This window comes from Anser brachyrhynchus (assembly GCF_964034855.1).
Source record: "Anser brachyrhynchus genome assembly, chromosome: 1".
Lineage (NCBI taxonomy): Eukaryota > Metazoa > Chordata > Aves > Anseriformes > Anatidae > Anser > Anser brachyrhynchus.
Genome location: NC_137694.1, coordinates 51063002 through 51079025, shown reverse-complemented (window position 1 = coordinate 51079025; position 16024 = coordinate 51063002). Strand labels below are relative to the sequence as shown.

General features: G+C 35.4%; 1 protein-coding gene and 1 long non-coding RNA gene across 22 annotated transcripts in view; one reads left to right on the top strand and one right to left on the bottom strand.

Moving 5' to 3' along the window:
* Positions 1-16024, bottom strand: part of LOC308193528 (uncharacterized protein) — a 351138-nt gene that overhangs the window by 144319 nt on the left and 190795 nt on the right. The window lies entirely within an intron of this gene.
* LOC308193561 overlaps positions 1-16024 on the top strand; it is a 97050-nt gene that overhangs the window by 31002 nt on the left and 50024 nt on the right. For 15 of the 21 annotated variants that reach the window (XR_013949742.1, XR_013949743.1, XR_013949744.1 and 12 more), the window contains exons 1-2: positions 127-1516; positions 15148-15213. This is a non-coding gene — a long non-coding RNA (uncharacterized lncRNA). Of the gene's footprint in view, positions 1-126; positions 1517-15147; positions 15214-16024 lie in introns of those variants that run through there. The other 6 variants (XR_013949747.1, XR_013949748.1, XR_013949749.1 and 3 more) reach the window with 4 other exon arrangements.

Genomic DNA, 16024 nt, shown 5'->3' with positions numbered 1-16024 from the left:
CTTCCATTTGTAGGTTATCACTGGAATTAGCCAAGATTTTTGGATACTTTCTGTTCTTCGCAATTAGTTCATGTTTCTATTTCTTCCTCCAGTAACCTTTAAAAACTCGGGGGGAGGGGGGGGAGGGGTTAGGAGGAGGAGGAGTTGAAGGAAAATAGGGAACAGCCATAACATTCAGTGGCTGTCATCTCACGTGACAAGGCTTTGTTTTCCCCTTTCTAGGTAAGCTTTTTTCTCTCTTTCGGTTTGTCACTATTTCTCACCAGTTTCTCTAAGTCATAAGACTATTTAGCAAAACAAACAGTATGAATAGATTTGCTCAAGCAGGCAGGGAAGTCTTAATACTGTATTTTTCTACAAACTGACTGAAACTAGGAATTTGAACCAAGGGAAAGGAAGATCAGTTTGGGGGGAATACATTTCATAGAGAAAAAAAAAAAAAAAAAAAAAAAAAAAAAACCTGAGAGGGATATCCACAAAAGCTCATTTAAGAAGACTAAACTAATTAGGCTATAATATACCACTAAAATAATTTGTTTGTACTACTAAAACTCTAGGGAAATCTGGCTCAGCAATAAAGCCCAGCTGTTGCTACATTTTGATTTTGGATTTCTTGCAGTTCAGAGAATTTTAAAGGGATGCAGCTGTGAACTGCTCTGAATAGCAACTGTTTGCATCTTGGGTGAAGTGAGTTGAGTTGCTACTATTTTTTATTTTTGTTGTCATATCTTTTTTATACTAGTGCTTTCATAAACAGAAAGCTACTATATGGTTATTAACACTAATCCTGAGAAGAGTTGGTATGAAAAAAAAGCAACAATCTTTCATCTAAGTTCTCCAGCTGTACAAAATAGTTACATATAGAACCTGTTCCAGCTGGAATATGGGATTCTGTCTATCTTACCTCTGAATCAACTTCATTGCGAGATACAGTCAAAGCAGTGATAGTCATTTGGAGAAACAGGTTCTTAAGCATACAGATCCTTAGACTCTTCCTTGTTATATCCCTCCAAAATCTTGCATTATAGGTTTCCCATGTTTTGCAGATACCAGCAACTGAGACTAAAACCTCTGTCTAGAAGTATGAAGACATAATGTAAAACTCTACAAGCCAGTATTTTATACTAATTTCAGTGTTAATATTCCTAAGTATTACAGACTTTGCCATACGCAAGAGCAAGTATGTTTTAGAGATGTAACTGACTAAGAAGACTATACCTTATTTAAATTAGTGAGTCAGAAGTAAAGCAGTTCTTCATCCTATTTCTCCCACCAGGAACTTCTATAATGTACACCCTAACAAAATGAGAACTTTTATTAAATAGCAATGCCACTTAGGCATTGGACAGATTAGTCAACTGTTCCCCTAATTAAAAAAAGATTATGCCTTGTTCTACCAACAGAGATATTCTCACACCACAACTACGAATTTTATTATTTTGCTACTGCTTTTCAGAGGAGAATTGTGATGAGAACCTTGTGCAGCCTTTACATTTCATATGTCACAACAACTCACGTAAGTTTAATTAATGGCCATTTTATTAATCAGACCTTCAGCATCATTATCAGTGTCAGACTGCTGAAAAGCAGAGAAAAATGCATTGGGTGAATGTGACTTTTCAAAGAAAAGCTAGAAAAGTAAAATGGACAATATATATATATATGGACAATATATGTAATGGATAATATATATATTGCATCATTAAGCACTAATTTTGGCTAATTAGTCATTCTAATAGTCATTCACTAATTCTAATTCACCATTCACTAATCAGTCATTCTGTCAAGGAAGCATAAAATAAATTAATTTCCACCCGACACAATCTACAAAAGGAGATTTTGAGAAAAAAAAAAATTATAAAAGAAGTTTTGTGAAACCCAAAGAAAGCAAATATATCCTCCACATATAACTGAAAGAAAAAAAAAAAAAGAAAAAAAAAGAAAAAAAAGGGCCTCTAGGTTTCACAAAGACTGAAGTGCTAGGACAAACTGGATACTGAGGACTGTGCTATTCTGTTTGATCCTGCAAACAGCTGTGCATGTGTTTGATTTGCAACATGTGAGTACTTCATTATGTTTGTTTACCTATGGAATTACACACATACATAGTTGTTTGAAGAACTGATATCCAAGTCATTCTCAGGCAAGTTAAAACCAAAAGTAGTATACTGATCACATAAGCCTAGAAGAGAAGGAAGAATAATAGAGCTGTGGGAAGAGCTTGTTTTTCAGCTGTTTGGTGACACAAAGTATATCAATCATAATTTATTCCAGTCTTTAAGTTAGAACCATATATATATATATATTTTTTTTTTTTCCCCAGTAGTATAGCCCCTCATTAAAGGGAATTCTAGAAATCAGAAAATTTGGGAGAGAGAAAAAAAAAGGCATGAATATTTTTTTTTTTCAGTTTAAGAAAAACATAAATAATTACTTAACAAATGATAGCTTAATATTACTACTCTACATTTCATATACTGAAAAAGTGAAACTTATAGCTCTTATTATAAAAAAAAAAAGTCAAAAAGATAATTCAAACAGGTCTGAGTCATGTGAGAGGATCAAATTCCATTTCATGGAATTTTGGGGGGTTGGAATTAGATGACCATTAAGGTCCCTTCCAATCCAAACCATTCTATGGTTCTGTGGCTCTGTGTTTCAGTAATGAAGATACTGAACAGCATTGGTCCCACTATCAACCCCTGTGGTATAAAGTGCTAGTGACATGCTTCCAGCTGGACTTTGTGCCACTGATTGCCATTCTCTGGGTACCGATGTTCAGCCAGTTTTAAATCCACCTGTCTGTCCAATTACCTAACCTGTAATTTTTCGCCTTCTCTGTGAGGATGGGCGATAGTGTCTGAAGTCTCAGACAGCTCCCTTAGCTACACTACTAGATGCAATTCATATGTCCCCATGGACTTACGTATTTCCAGTTTGTTTGTGCTCTCTGTAGCCCAGTCTTCCTCCCCTGAGGGTAGGTCTTCATTGCTCTGGTCTTACAGGTCTGGGATTCTGAAGGTTGACTTCGCCAGTAAAAACCAAGGCAAAGAAAGCATAGACTACTTCTGCCTTTCTCATGTCCTTTCAACCATGCGTGAATGTTTTCCCTAGCCTTCTTTTTGTGGTTTATATACTTTCTGTCCTGTTAAAATCCCTTGCCAATTTCAACTTCAGGTTGGCCTTGGCTTTTGTAACCCTGCCCAATGATCAAACACTGTACTCATCCTGGGTCATCTAATTTGATTTTCTACTTGTTGGGATGGACATTTCTTGAGCTTGGAGGAGGAGGTGATCCTTGAATATCAACCAGTTCTGGATACCTCTTCCTCCATGACCATATCCCATGGGATTCTTCCAAGCCAATCTGTACTTTTTGGCATGTAACTTTTCATTATATATAGAACTTAGTTGACTAAATTAGGATAGTGGATTCTACTTAGAAAAAGAACCTAAAAGTTATATTCTATTGCCTGTTTATTTATTTATTTTGTGGGCAAGACTCTTCTGATTACATTTTTTTAATTTCACCATGCATTTCACTCAAAAAAGATCAGGTAATAAAAAAATATTATTTCTATTCTCTGATTACCCTCTGATACTACTGTTTGCAATATATGTTTTCAATTTTATAAATCAAATTAGAATATCATTTTACCATTCTACTTCTTTCCATATCCCATTCTAAAAATCACATGCATACACACAAAACTAAAACCAATAATATGTTTACAGACTGAATACCACACTAAAAATCTTAGTGGAAGCAGTAAACTATAATTTGATTCTGATGAGCATTTGAGGAGGGAGACAAGCAGGACAGAATAGGACTTCAAAATGGAATACTGCAGCACAAGGGAGCGCTTTCTATACCAGAGCTGATAATCAGCAAGGCAGAGAACTACACTTTATCACATAGTGCAGGCTACATGGCAGCGAAAGATAGTGCTTTGGTGCCAGACAGAGGCAGCACAGTGAGCTTGGCAACACAGGAGATCACTCTTTGTAACAGTACAGACAAGCAAAGTGGTAGTCTCCTTGCTTCCACACAGAATAGGTTAAAAAGCTCTGTGCTTGAAATAAACAGTGGTCTGATTTTATTATTATTATTATTTTTTTAAGTCAGCTGCATACAGACGGTCTGTTTTGACTATATGCTTTTGTAAGCTATCATCTGGGGTTGAGTTTTGTTGTTAACTGAAAGTTGCCAAAAAATAAAAAAAATAATAACAAAAAAATATACAGGGCTGAAAAATACACCAGTGTATCTGTAATACATTGATTTCTTTTCAAAAATACTCCTCAGAACTCCAGAATTCTCTCTCACCAAATTTTTCACACAATTTATACTTTAGACTTGATAAGGTTTTATTATGCCATAGTACTTATTCATCTTAACTATGACCTACTTTTTTGCACATATGTTAATACCTCTTGAACTAAAACACAAAAAGGAGCATACAAAAGATGGAAATGACAGGCAACAAAAGAGAATTAGAAGCATTTCTCAAATACAGAGAAATTAAAGAACAAAGCCCATCATAAGCTAAACCTAGCAAGAGACACTGGAGGTATCTGCTGTGTGTTGCCTGTGAAAAAGCCTTCACACTACACCCATCATTAAGAAAGAGGAGAAGGGGAAAATGGAGAACTGTGGGTTGGCCAATCTCATCTCAGTCATTGGAGTGGAGTATGTTCTTTTGGAATACATTTACAGGTATACTCAGGGCAAAAGAGTAATCTGTTCTACGCGTTCTATACTTTGACTTTTTAAAGCCTTTTGACACTGTGTCCCACAACATTTTCAACTGTAAACTGATTAAATCTGAACTGGAATACCTGAGTGTTAGACAGGCTCATAATTGGCTTGACTGGGCTCAAAAGGTGTTGGTCAATGCTTTAATATCTTGCTGGTGGCCTGTAATAGGTGGAGGATGTCCCAGGTCAGTACCAGCATCCTTATTTTTCAACACTCTCATCAACAATTTAGATGACAAAACAGAGTGCATTCCCACCAAATTTACAACGACATTAAATTAGGGGGGTGGCTGACATGAGTTTAGAGTTTCAGTCTAGAGTATACATGATGACAAGCAGAAGCCTCACAAATTTCATATTTCATATTTCATATTTTCACTTTTGCATACGGATCAGAAAAAACATGTTTCAGTACAGACTCTGGGCTGACTGGCTAAGGTCTGCCATTGGACTCAATAGAGCCAATGGCTACTATTCAGATGTGGATATGTGAATTTTCACATTCATTGCGGGGGTGGGGGTGGGGAAAAAAAAGACAGAAAAAAAGAAAAGAAAATTGAGAAAATTGTATCCATTAGATTTGTATCAGCAGTCCAAGGGAGTTTCTGTTCCCTTCTATATAGCAGTGGCAAGGCTGCACTTGGAACACAGGAACCAGTCTGTGCCCCCCTAGTTCATAAGTTTGTAAGTGATGTGAATAAACTGGAGGAGGATTTGGTTGAAGAGGGTCACTCACCTTTAGCGCATGACCTTGAAGCATAGCTTAAGAGAGCTGGTTGAGGGAGATGGATTTCTTACGTGAATGGAAGAGGAGACAGAAGAAGTAGTATCAGCCTACAACCAGAAATAAAGGAACCAAGTTCTCCTCAGTGCTGGTGAATGATGGGGACAACAACTTATCTTTGTGGCTTGGGATTTTCAGGCTGGACATCAGAACAATGTTTTTGCTATGAAGATGGTGTAGTAGTAGCAAGGGTTTCCCAGACAGGAAGCAAAATAAGCTCAGGAATCACCTAGCCAATGCTATCCATGGCTGTCTAGAACTACTTTTGGTAGTAGCCATCCTTTGAACTGAAGAACAAACCTGATGATCTTTAAAAGTGACTTCCAACCAGCATCTTGATTTCTGTGTGTCTTGGTCCTATTAGATTCCTGCTATTCACATAATAGAAATTCGATTCTATAAATATATTTTATTAATAACAGACATTTTTGGCCTGTCTTCTTTAATTTCATGCAGTTACTAGGATGAAGTTCAGAGGTACACTCCAGAAATCTAAAAATTCTTACAACTTCTAGAATTTGTAGTGTATTAGAAAATAAATTTAGAATTGAGAAAATGCCTTTTTTTTACAATGTACCATTCATTTTTAATAACAACATCATAAAAACTACAAATTGCAGGAGGGTTCAGAAATCTGCATGCAGAACTTGATAGAGTAAATGAGAAGATATTGACTATAAGTCATGCAAGCATTTGTGTATGGAAAATTGTACTATACAGCAGCCACGTAACTGTATAGAATTAAGGAATAAATTTCCATGTATGTGTTTGTTCAAGGAAAAAAAAAATATATATATATAATATATATATTAAAAAGTGTATTTAACAAGCTGGATGAACGGTCAAATCCAATGGGCAGTTCATACAATCCTATGACAGGCAGAAGCATAAGAGCTACCAAGAATTTGACATGTATTGCTCTGACTGTATTTACCCTTCAGGTACTTAAAAGAGAATGAAACCCTGGCCCAGCGGCAATCACTGAGTGTTTTGTCATTGATTTTAGGAGTGCTAGGATCAAACCCAATGAAGTTTGCTAACTATAGCCTCCTGTGAAAACAGCTTATGCAGAAGAGATTGACAGTAATTATTTTACAGTTTTTGTGATTATTTTAGTATTTTATAAAGCAAAGCATAAAGCAGAAACAACTCCTGATTCTTATTTCTGACTCTATTAAATATATAATAGAAACAAGATATAAAATTATTATCTGTTCTTTCTACAATCCTTCCCACTATGTTTTCTCTAAAAATAGTACTTACTACATAGTGAGTCATATAAGATGATAAAACTTTAGTACAAGAAATATGAAATTTGGCTTTATCACTATAGAAATATTGATGTGAATATTTTGTGAACAATTTGATGCTGCCTTTGTCAATTCTGTGCCCCATCAAAGTGCACAAACTTTCTACTTTCCTAGAGAAGTAAACATAACCAATTACAGAGGTGAGGCAACTAATAACAATATATTTACACTTTACAATCAAATGTTCCTGAAATATCCTTAAAAAAAAAAAAAAAGACACAAAACAAACAAAAACAAACAAACAAACAAAAAAACTGAATATGCTATCATTTGTGAAATGACTGTTATAACTAGAAAACAGTTTAAAAATTGCCTGTAAGCTGTTGACAGTCTTAGGTAATCCATATTAGGTATCACACGTCAAATAACACATACCATTCCACTCTGACTCGCAAATGTCTTTCAGTTTCTAGTCCAGAAACTAGATAATAATGTCTGTCTTTTACCTTCTGGCACTAAAGTTTTATTTAAGAATTGGAGTTTACTTTTGGAAAGAACAACAACAACAAAAAAAAAGTGCATATATAGCAGTGCAGTAATAACCTTTTGAAAATATGGCACCAACAAAAGTCTGGATATATTCTATTTTACACAAGATATGCACACTACTATGTTAGCAAGAACAAAAATAAAATGCTGCATAGAGAAAAAAGAATATATTCATTTTAAATGAGTTCAAATGTTACTATAGGAAGCATAAGAGAAGAGGTAAGTAATGGTTTTGAAAATTTTCACCAAAATTATTAAACTGTTTGGCACATTTACTTGAAATTATTAGTCTGTTTTCTTATAAGCAAATATCACCTTATGCATAGAAAAATAAGAAATGTAAGTAGGAAATACCTATCACCTTCTGACTTTTTAAACAGCCTCTAAAAAGTAACACATACTTCTATTACTATATTTATATAATATGCCATTATATACTTAGTTCAAGAAAACACAAAATTAATATAAATACTACATAAAATGGAAAAAAAAATCATTTTGAAATGAATGTTCGAAGAACATTTTTGTCATACACTTTGTTTACAAGTAATTGACATAATGTTAGACATAATGATTTTCCCCAAAATAATTTTTAACACTTAAGGAAAATGTGAGTAAATTTTAGTTCAAAGATACTCCTGGTAAACACTAACATGGAACAAACAAGAATAAGCATAGAAATGCCTGAAGACAATGAACAGAGAGTAAGCAATTGATAAAGAAAAAAAATGCACGAATTGTTGACAAGCAAGTACATCACTAACTTTTTCCCTCAGCAATTTCAAGGAAGCTGCCGATGAAAGGAAGTAATAAACACAAATATAAAATGTAACAGAACAAACATCCACAGAACTAGTAGTTTAAGTGATTTAAAACTTTCTTCTTTTAATATTTCCCCTAAGTAAACAAACAAGAAGAAAACTCTCCTAAATGGACTGTACAAGTAACCAGATATTCTTTGCGTGTTGTAAACTAAATCTTTTTTCCTTAACTGTTATGAATAGTGTTTATGGAAGCCCTCAAGCCTTTCTGCTGGTTTTGTATTACTTGATGGAAGCTTAAAATAAAATCTCATGGGAATAAGGTGAAAACAGTGGCTAACACTGAAAGAAAAAAAATCTTTAGAGTATGTGCCTTAGTGTGCCTCAAGTTTTTATTACTTTTATTATTTTGCTTCTGTCTATCATTCTTATAAGATTCTATGATATTTTGATTTGCTCATTTTCCCTGCATTTTGAGTGTGAGGTTCATTGTTCATTATATAGAAGAATTACAGAATTTTCAAAAAAGCTCAGTGGTAGTAGTTAATTTCCGCAACTTTTGAAAGAACTGTCCTTGCTCTCACTGCATTAAAGGCAAAATTCTTCCTTAGTGAGTTCAGGTTTTCATCCTGAGTGATGTTTAAATGCCTTCATTGGTAAGATCTACAAAATCTAGCTGTGCTTTTTTGGCTAAATTGCTTCTGATTCATCAGTTGATGAACTGATGCTGATAAACCTAGCCTCTGCCAAAAGCTTAAATATGTTTTCATTTGAAGTATCTTTCTAAGAGAAACAAAAATAAAGCTTAAAAGCAAAGGTAAAACATATCTTTTATCTAGTCTGGTACAGTATATCAGATGTTTCTTTTATATAATAGGTATCTTTTACATTACTTTTTTCATTTTTTAACTTGCTCCTTTCTCCTCTGCAGCATGAGTTCTGTACCTTGGATCTTAGCCAACACCCCTCACTTCTCTTCAGTAGGGCAGATACTGAAAAAACTTTAATATTTTTTAAAGGTTCTGTTCATATCTTAGTATATATATATATTTAAAAACAAAACAAAAAACTTTTTTTAACAGTACTTTTCTTAAAAAAAATATTGAAATCTGAAATATGCTTTCATTTTACTGTGTATTGTTATTTTGCCAACACAATCATTGCATTAGCATCCTTTCACTTGCAACCTGCAAGGTCATTATTGGCAAAGTGTAAGGTCATATTGCATGTCTTGTGGCAAAAAGTCACAAATTAATCCTGAAAATTAATTTACACATCAACTGAATAAAGGGGTTTGTAGTTATATTCTAAAGCTTACTGAACAATTAGTAGTCTGGAGCTGCTTCTATTAAAAAGAAACATAACTGTCAATAATGCAAAACTAGGTGACATTAATATGATTATAATCTGAAAGTAAATGCAATTACAATTGAATTTTTATGAAGCTGTAATTTCTTATACAGTAGATCCATGCTGTCATATTCATAAATGTTCATCTGTCAGATGAAAGTCCACAGATTTCATTAAGGAAGAATGTCATTACAGACTACAGGAGAAAAAAAAAAAACACTAGATTTTCAATCTGCTTTCAAATGCATACCTTTATACTGCATTATTATTATTATTATTATTATTATTATTATTATTATTATTATTATTATTGCAAAAGAGAATATAAGTTCTTTTTCAACTTTTATGGGATCAAATAACTGAAATAAATAATGCCCTTAACCTGATACCATTGTCCATTCGCCTTTCCTAAACAAAATGTGTATAAGGTAGACAAATGTAGATAAAAAGAATTTCACCGGATGCTGATTTGTGAAAATTTGAAGTTCCATACAAATAGGAAGATAAAACACCTATAAAGACTAAAAGAAGAGAAGCAGTGAAATAAAAGTGTCCCCCTGTACTTGGCTCTGGTGAGGCCGCACCTCAAGTACTGTGTTCAGTTTTGGGCCCCTCACTACAAGAAGGACATGGAGGTGCTTGAGAGAGTCCAGAGAAGGGCAACGAAGCTGGTGAGGGGTCTGGAGAACAAGCATTACGAGGAGCAGCTGAGAGAGCTGGGATTGTTCAGCCTGGAGAAGAGAAGGCTCAGGGGAGACCTCATCGCTCTCTATAGGTACCTTAAAGGAGGCTGTAGCGAGGTGGGGGTTGGTCTGTTCTCCCACATGCCTGGTGATAGAATGAGGGGGAATGGGCTAAAGTTGTGCCAAGGGAGGTTAAGGTTGGATATTAGGAAGAACTTCTCTACTGAAAGGGTTGTTAGGCATTGCAATGGGCTGCCCAGGGAAGTGGTTGAGTCACCATCCCTGGAGGTCTTTAAAAGACTTAGATGTCGAGCTTAGTGATATGGTTTAGTGGAGGACTTGGTAATGTTAGGTCAGAGGTTGAACTCGGTGATCTTGGAGGTCTCTTCCAACCTAGATGATTCTGTGATTCTGTGTGAAAAACCACAAGCACTACCAGCTAGCTCAAGCAATGACAAGCTCTGAAATAACAGGTGGACTAAGTGCTCTCAGAAAAAATAGACTTTGACACTAAGAAAATCCCACTGTTTCTTCTATGCTTCCTGTTGTGTTTATAGAAATAAGATTTTGTACCATCTGATTGCATAAAAGAAACACCATATTTGACTTTTCCTTGTGATGGAAACAATCCATAATTCCCCAAATGTGGTAAAGTGCTGGAGAAAGAAGGAGCACTGCAGTCTGTTTGTTTTGATTTACCTGTCAAGTGAAGGGAAAACACACCAAAGCATCTGAGACAAAGATGGTTGTTTTTGTTGTTGATGGTGGTGTTTTACATTAAATTTGGTGATACAACATAATAATGTCTCTACTCTGGAAGTAGGATGTATGGCTCTTACTGAAGGGGTAACGGATTGTTTCATGTAGGGAATAACCTGCCAACTTAGCTGAGAGTTATTCTTTGAACATTTATTGGAAATAACTTTAACACTCTTGTACACAGGAAGCTAGAATAAAACTTTAATTTTAAGGTGACTGTTAGGCATGATCACTTGTCACAAGTTTCAGAAAGGCAGAAACAGCATTTTCAACGTGTTTCATATATACTAGTTTTCAATACAAGGGTTGAAGAAATATGCAAAGGCTGTTACTGTAACTATTTTAAATGGTGATTTTATTGGTTTGGTGTTTTGTGCTTTTACCAGTACAGTCATTTCACTGTTGCCAGCAAGATAACCTCAAAACTAATATTCTTCGTCTTCTTCGTCTTCTTCGTCTTCTTCGTCTTCATCTTCTTTTTCTTCTTCTTCTTCTTCTTCTTCGTCTTCGTCTTCGTCTTCGTTGTCTTCATCTTCTTCGTCTTGTTGTTGTTGTTTATTTATTATTATTGAAAGAATTTTTAAAAAGGGGGGTGGGGGGGGGGGAAGGAAACATGAGGCCTATATTTATTTGTCCTTTGCATCAGTAGAAAGAAAATACTGTGGAAATGAAACAATGTTAATATTATAGTTATATAGTTATAAACTTTTGTTGCGGTGAAGCCTGAGACACTAAAGGCTATGCTGTACTCTCTACGCCATTTAATTAATGTTTATGAAGATAAGGGTGCTGTCATAGACGCTGCAGGGGTGGCTGTGGTGATGAAAGTCCAGGGCTGCCCCAGCCAGACAGAGCCAGTTCCAGCTGGCTCCAACCACCCCACTGCCAGGCATGGCTGAGCCCAGCAGCCACCACTCTGGGGCACCTTAGGGAAAGCTTATTTAAGAAAAGGGAGAAACAAACAAATAAACAAACAAACAAAATACCAGACAGAGAGGAGGAAGAAACAAAAAGAGTGAGAAACACCAGAGGGAACATCAAGGCCAGAGGAGGAGGAAAAGGAAGAGGAGGGGTACTGCAGGTACCAGAGCAGGAGCCCGTGAAGAACTTACACTCGAGCAGGTGGACATTTACTGAAAGAACTGTGGTCCCTGTGGAGAGTACATACTGGAGTAGGGGAAAAGTAAGAGGGAAGGAGCTGCAGAGATAAACCATTATGTACTGACTATACCTGTACCCCTCCCCATTGCACCACTCAGAGAGGACAAGTAGGGGAGCTTGGAGTACAGCAGTGAAGTTGAGTCTGGGAGAGGGGGGAAAAAAGGTGTTGCCTTAATATTTGCCTTTGTTTGTCACTCACTATCTGAATCTATTTTAATTGGCACTAAATTAAATCATTGTTCTCTAAGTCTGTTTTGCTTGTAGTGTAATTGTTAAGCAGTCTCCCAGCCTTTATGTCAACCTGGGAGCTTTCTCAGCTTATTTTCTCCCTTTGCCCTGCTAAGGAGAGGGAGAGAGTGAGCAGCTGGATGGGATTTTTGGTGTTTGCCAAGGCTGATCCACCAGAGAAGAATAGAGTTTGGGCCCATTCATCCCTAGTAGTTTGATTTGAGAAGTTGTCCTGGTTTCAGCTGTGACAGGGTTAATTTTCTTCCTAGTAGCTGGTATGTTGCTGTGTTTTGGATTTAGGATGAAAATGATATTGATAACACATTGATGTTTTAGTTGTTGCAGAGAAGTGCTTACACAGAGCCAAGGACATACCTTCTCATTATGTCTTGCCAGTGAGGAGGCTGGGGATGCACCAGGAGCTGGGAGGGGGTACAGACAGGGCAGCTGGCCCAAACTGGTCAAAAAGATGTCCATATGGTGTCATGCTAAACAATAAAACTGGCTGGGAAAGGGTGGCTGCTGCTCAGGGTCCAGCTGGGTATTGGTCTGCAATCAAGATGACACTTTTTGAAGAGCTTAGAATATATTTTTCAAAGAGGTGTTGTGCAACACTTTGTATATTTTTTTGTCGTTAACTATTTTCCCTTCCTATTCTGTCTTAATAAATTGTCTTTATCTCAACCCGAGGTTTTTTTGTTTGTTTTTGTTTTTTTTTGTTTAATTATTATTCTCTTCACCCATCCAACTGTGGGGGAGAGGGAGGAGTGAGCAAACAGCTGTGTGGTGCATAGCTGCCTGCTGGGCTAAACCGCAACAGAACTGTACAATAAATGAGCACCTCTTTATAATTTCTTTAGAACATCCTGTTTAATGTCATAACGTTTTTGTAAAGATCAGAAACCAAATAAAGATTGACAAACAAAGGTATTAGGATTTTTTTGTTTGCCCGTCACTCATTTTCAGAACAAATCACCCAATAAAACCCTTCTACTGTCTTAAATAATATAAAAGATAAAATGACTGTGAAGTATATTGATGTTTGGTGAACCCTAGGGCCTACGGAGGTGAACTGAAATAGGATTTCATCTATTACCTTTTCTAGTTGGAACCATTAGATAAGAGAAATCATTCAGTATTGTATACTTCACTTCTAGGGATTACATTTAATGCTTGCTTCACTTCCTGTCATGAGTACATTACAAATAGAAAAAAAAAAATCAAAAGGAAAGTAAAGGTGGAACTCTAAACTGTTAATTAGTCACTTAAAATAGCAGTAATAACAGTTTTAATATGATACCAAAGCAAACTCCTGGGACAGAATAGTATTCCTTATTTGCCAAAAATTAGAATAGGAGTTTGACGATCTGTTCTGTATATCTTCACTGATAAAGAAAATTATTTCATTTCAGGTTACTATTCAGTGATAGGCACCATTATTAAAACTGCTTCAGTTTTTCGTATGCCTTATGGGTAATTAATTCCAGATTTAAAAACGGTGGAATGTTTTCAAGTCCTTGAATAAACAACAGTATAAGAAAACCTAATGTAATTATTCAAAGTTTTACTTTACCATGAACAACTGCCAGGTTCAGAAACAGTAATGATTAGGATATTCATTTGTATTGCAGGAGATTAATACATGCATTGCTAGGGCATTCCAGAGGAAAACAAATTGAGATATATTACATGCCTCTGACCTATTTGTTTCATGCATTTACATTCCTGAGCCATTCTGTTTTTACTGCAGAGAGCTGGCAACCATGACCATAAATGCCTTCTGCTACCCATGACAGAAACAACCATAGCGCACTTGTTCAATAACATAGACGGTATAGTGTGACATAGTAACATAAACAGTAATTTGTGATGGACAGCAGTTTCAACTGTGTCCACTACATGCTAATGTCTGAATCAACATGCCAATAATTTCTACCTTCAGAGTAAAATCTACCGTGTGCTTTCTATTTACTGAATTGCTTCATTCTATTACCAAAGTGGCTGAATATAATAAACACCTTGCAATGAAGATGACACTTTTTGAAGAGCTTCGAATATATTCTTCAAACATTACACTAATCCTTCTGTGTTCTTTCCATTCTGCCATTCTCTGAAGAGTAGCTTTTTTCTGTGAACTTCCAGCAGTCCAACTCAATATTAGAAAGTATTGTTACTAAACATGAGTTCTAGCAGTTTCTCTAAACATTGTGTTGTATAATTTAAATTATAGTCTTCTCAGAAATTATTTGCTACAAAATACATTATTGCTTAAGAACATTTATTTGAGGTCTTCATAGGTACTGCAGAAAGGACAAGTAATACACAAAAGTATGGACTAAGAATGCACAACTGTTTAGGAAAAGAATGTTAAATGGTAAGTATAGGACAAATTCTCCAAGATGAGAGAATCGTTATTTACATTCTGAAAGACCGAAGCTGCTGCCAACACACATTTGAATTTTACAAGTTCACCAGCATGTAGAAAATTTTCTGAAGGGAAAACAGAAAAGATTATCACAAAGATGATATAAACATACTGTACCATCTCCAAATTAGACAACAAGCAAAAAAACCACAGAGATAAAGATTTATTTTAAATTCCTTTTTACTGGATTGGATAACAACTAAAAATTTGGCATTTGCCACAGCAAGAAGTTGAACTATCAACAAAAGTATCTTGCCAAAGGAAGGTTACATTCATCCACTGCAGACATAGGGAGCAGCAGATAAAGTAACAAGAGGATATGGTTTTCACCTGTCTATAGTTTTATTTTGACCTGAAGTCAAATGTTTATAATTTACTTGAATAAATTAAGCTTTTTTTTTTCTTTTTTTTTCTTTTCTTTTTTTTTTTTTTTTCCCAGGTAACAAGTCTGGTTTTAAAGCCAGTGGCCAGTGGGAACAATTGACTGAACACTTCTTCCAAAACTGTGAGTTTATCTTTAATGATTGGAACTGAACTATCAATACATTATGAGTATTTTCAATAGCATGAATCTGTGCTTGTGTTTTTTGGAAGATGATTTTGTTTTTTGGAAGATGATTTGTGTTTTTTGGAAGATGATTTTGCAAATTTTCCTAATTCTGGTATGATGCTCTTGCTTTGTTGCTTCTGCTGAAATGTAAGGTTTCATCACTGATGAAAGCACTCTGTTCATCTCCACGTGCTTAACTGTTGACCACTTTTTTTTTTCTTCATTGGCCATCTAAATCATATAAAATACTTGTCTTTGACCATATCCACTTTCATCCTAATGCCTGGAAAATGTCACAACCTCTTCAAAATGGAACGAAAACTGAAATGTAGCCTGGTAACATTAGCTATATCAGGAGATCTCATGATGCCATATTAACCTCTGATCTGATCTGGAACTGAAGGTCAAAAAAGTCAAATACTTCTTGAAATGTCAGTATTTGTAACTTTCCAATTACACCAATAGATGATCTCTACAAAATGAATAGTACCAAAAGAAGCTATGTTGTCTTGGTTAACAAGATTAGATAGGAAACTGGACCTTTATCTATCAGTAGAGTTCAAACAAAGAAGGGATATTGCTGTAAGCTCATTTTTAACATATGAGAACATGTTCTCATTTAACTAATACAAATCTAGAACAATTCTAGGGATCTTAAAACATTTCTGCATTTTTAATAATGCAGCTAGGTTTAAAATCCATTTATGTGTTAGCTCATTCACTCCACTAATGAAGACCAGAAAGAGAATCAAATAAGGCAAAATAA